General features: G+C 56.2%; 1 pseudogene; it reads right to left on the bottom strand.

Annotated features, from left to right (window-relative positions):
* Positions 1-3343, bottom strand: part of LOC132579044 (glycolipid transfer protein-like) — a 6480-nt pseudogene extending 3137 nt beyond the window's left edge.
* Positions 3344-3799: the final 456 nt, after the last annotated feature.

Consider the following 3799-nt stretch of genomic DNA (forward strand, 5'->3'; position numbering starts at 1 on the left):
ATCCATCTGCAACGCCACTGGATGGGATGTTCTCCGCAAGCTGAGAACGAAACGTCTGGAAGGAAAACTTTCTCCAGTAGAACAACGGCACTTGATCCCGAAAGAGTCTACAAACCCTAATGATGTTACCAGCCGTGAAAACCTGAAATCTTTAATTAACTGATCACCAATTAACTTATCAAAGAGCAAAGTGTGAGTCCAGTGGGCACCTGTAAGACCAGCACAGTTTTATTCCGGGTAGAAGCACACAAAAGCTTTTACCCAGAATTAACCTTTGTTGGTCTTCAAGGTGCCCCGGGACTCACACGTTGTTCTGCTGCTTCAGACCAGCACGGCCACTCACCTGAACTGAACCTGTTAAAGCTTTTGTTGATTAACTGGCATGGGTATTGTAATCTGCAATGCTGACAGTAAGTGGTAAACTTGGATATGATTATCAGCTATTTTGGGATCTGGTAGAAAGGTAAAGGTAGTCCCCTGTGCAAGCACCAGTCGTTTCCGACTCTGCAATCAAAAAGAAAATATTAAGGATCGTCTTTCCAGAGGGGCAGCTTTTGCCCTTTACTCTGTAAATCATGCTATATTTCCTTCAATATTTCAGAAAGCTTTGGTAATATGGTCATTTAATTTTGGTCTGTGAATCGATGAAAAGGTAAGGAAGATGACTGGTCACCTATGCACTTTTTAAAAGAATGCTTACTGTTGTGACTTCCCCCTAAACAAAGTGAAAGATCTGCAAAAAGACGTTTGCTTCTGAAATCCAAATCACTGCTTTGGATTTAAGTGTGAAAGACACAAATTGCATGACAAGAAGCCCTGCAAAGGAGGGGGAAAGTTGGCCATGTGCTTTCACACCCCAGCTGGACTGGAACATGATAGAAAAAGGAGACATAAGCAAACTGGACACACGGCTGGTTCTCCTCCAGTACTCATAACAGCTTAATCCCTATAATTTCTATCAGGAGTAATCCCAATTTACTAGTGTGTAAATGGGATCACAATGAGGTCATCTCTGTCTGTCGACAACACAACCAAGTGCACACCGTTCCAAACCAAACCTCTGTGTACAGTGAGAATTGTTGCCATTTTAAAAACCTTCACAAACTTCTGCCAATGATAGCAAATCCAGCTAGGAGGCAAATCCTTTTTCCATGTAGAAGGGGAGAAAGAGACACCAACAAGGAATGGAGAGACAGCAAAGAAACTGACCAATCTGATAAAGTGGACTGCCTTCAAGCGGAGATGATTTCAACTTAACAATGTGTACAAAACTTGGGGCGAGGGGAGAGAAAAGCATCACAAATCTGGATCCGGCAGGGGAGCAAAACTGGGTTTTGATCTTCCGGGATAGGCAAATGCTTAAGAATGTTCTACAGGGCATAGATCCTGGTACCAGACCAGGGGGATACGAGGTCTCAAGGGTTACGGGTCACAGGAGATAAAAGAGAGGCAGCAAGATGCAGAGAGTAAACACAACACAAACACAAAACAAGTGAAGTGCACAGTGCCAGATTAAACCTCCTCCTGAGGCCCCTAGGCAGTCAAAATCTCAGGGCCCCTCTCACAAATTATCTCTTAATATCTCCTGCAGGCAGCTTCTCAAAAGCCCCTTGGGGGAGAGGCAGGGAGAGGCAAATCGGCCTGGGGCCCCTAGAAGCATGGGGGCCATAGGCCAGTGCCTACTCGGCCTATTTGTTAATCCGGCCCTGGAAGTGCATGTGGAGGGAGGGACACGCATAAGCAAAGGTTGCATAAGACATAGAGGGCCCCAGGAAGCCAAAGGAAGGAGGCTTGATTTCAACATGACCCAGGCAGAGGCAAAGCATTCGCTGTGGGCCTTGGCATGTCCACAGTAGCATTACGTTGCAGCTGGCCTGCCCCCCATGCAAAGCAGCCATGTAGCACCCACAGCACACCTGGCCAGGTGCCAGCCTGCTTTAGATGCCCACAGCAAAGAGGTTTCACCCCTGCCAGCATCGTGTTTACATCAGGCTGCTCCCATCATACGGGAACAAGTTTCTGAGCAGGAGGCTTGGAGCCAATCCCCAAGATCTCCTCCTTCGATGACTCCATGTTAGGTGCGTGACCCGCCTGCACCACAACACCTTGCATCCCAGACGGCCGCAGGTGACAAAGCAAAAAGCTTAATCTCAGCCGGTCTCTGCTGGCTCTCCCGTGTGTAACCTGCCACGCGCGAACTGATTTCAGCAGCCGTCAGACAGGCACCTTGCTAGGAGAAGGAAGCTGAGCTCTGGCAGGAATCGAATCATACGGGGCAGTTAAAAAGCTACAGGAGAAGGGGGGAGGTGGGGGCTGATGGATGCTGCAATGCCCGGGAAGAAAGCAACAGGGCAGGAGGCAAAGCACAATTGCTGTGGGACCCAGGGACAGGGAATTTGATGTGGCCAGTGGAGAGGGCCGGGGGGGGGGGGGGGGGGAGAGATTCTGGTTGCCCAGAGAAAGAACTGGGGGTGGAAAAGTGTTGCCAAGTCGCAGCTGGCTTTAGGGTGGCCATTCCCGGGGGTCTTCAAGCCAAGCGACAAACAGAGATGGTTTGCCGTGGCCTGCCTCTGCGTTGTGACCCCGGACTTTTGGGATGGTCTCCCACCCAAACCCTAACCAGGGCCGACTTTGCAGAGCTTCCAAGAGGCGTCCAGCTGGTGTGGGCAAGAAAAACTCAAGGGGTTCCGACTGCTGACCCCAGGCTGAGGGAGGAAGAAAAGGGATTGAGAGCAAAGGAATTCTACGAAGGGGCGGTTTATGCAGAGAGGGCCAGGCACCAGAAGCAAGCCATAGGGCAGGTGCTCCTTACAGGACCCAAACATAGGGCCGGTGAAGGATGGGGACTGGAGGGGGCGGGGAGAGAAGGCAGGGCGCAGAGAAGCAATCTGTAGGGTCGCAAGGAAAGGGGGCGCTGGATCCGGTTGCAACTGGGGGCGCAGCCTGCGGAAGTACAGCAGGCTGCCCTGAAGGGTCCGGCCAAAGGGGGGAGGGGCACCGTGCCTGGGGCTGCTGAGAGCCTGGCGGGGGGGGGGGGGGGGCGTCCACTGCAGTCCAGTCCACGCACGTGCGCCCAGGCTGCGGGGGCTGGCCGGGAGGAGGGCGGTGGGCGCGCCTCGCTGGCCAGGAGGAGAAGCAGGCGGCGGGGGGTGGGGGGGGCGCAAGGCAGGGCAGAAGCGGGATCTCCCCCCCCCCCCGGCTGCAGCAGCGAACAAAGGCGGCGGCGGCGGCCGGGGGGGGGGGGGTGGGGGGGGGGTCGGTCTCAGCTGCTCACCTCGCTGGTGCTGGCCGAGGAGGAGGCGGCGCTGGGGGTGGGCGAGCGCTGCAGCGTGACCAGCGCCATGGCCGGGCCGGAGGAGGCGAAGAATTAGGCGGCGAGGCCGGGGCCGGGGCCAGGCGGCCTCTCTCCAGTCTGCCGCCTCCGCTGCCTCCGCCTCCTCGCCCCGCCTGCGCAGCCTCCGCCGGCCTGGCCGCCTTCCTCCGGCCCTGCTCCAGCGCGGCGCCCAGGATCGAGGCCTCCCTCGGGGCGCGGAGGGGAGAAAGGCCCGGAGGCCCCGGCTGCAGCCCCCCCAGGCACCGCGGAGAGAGGGGGAGAGAGAAAAAGCAAGACGGGGGCCGGGGGGTGGGTCTCAGCCCGAGCAGCTTGCAGCGCTCCTCTCCCCGGGGAAGCCGGCGGGAGCCAGGTCCCTTTGCCCTGGCGGGTGGGGTTGCCAGATCCGGGGTGGGGGACGCCTGGAGATTGGGGGGGTGGGGCCTGGGGACCATCTCGGGGTCAAAGCAGCCGTTTTCTCCAAGGGGG

Source organism: Heteronotia binoei, chromosome 11 (assembly GCF_032191835.1).
Source record: "Heteronotia binoei isolate CCM8104 ecotype False Entrance Well chromosome 11, APGP_CSIRO_Hbin_v1, whole genome shotgun sequence".
Classification (NCBI taxonomy): domain Eukaryota; kingdom Metazoa; phylum Chordata; class Lepidosauria; order Squamata; family Gekkonidae; genus Heteronotia; species Heteronotia binoei.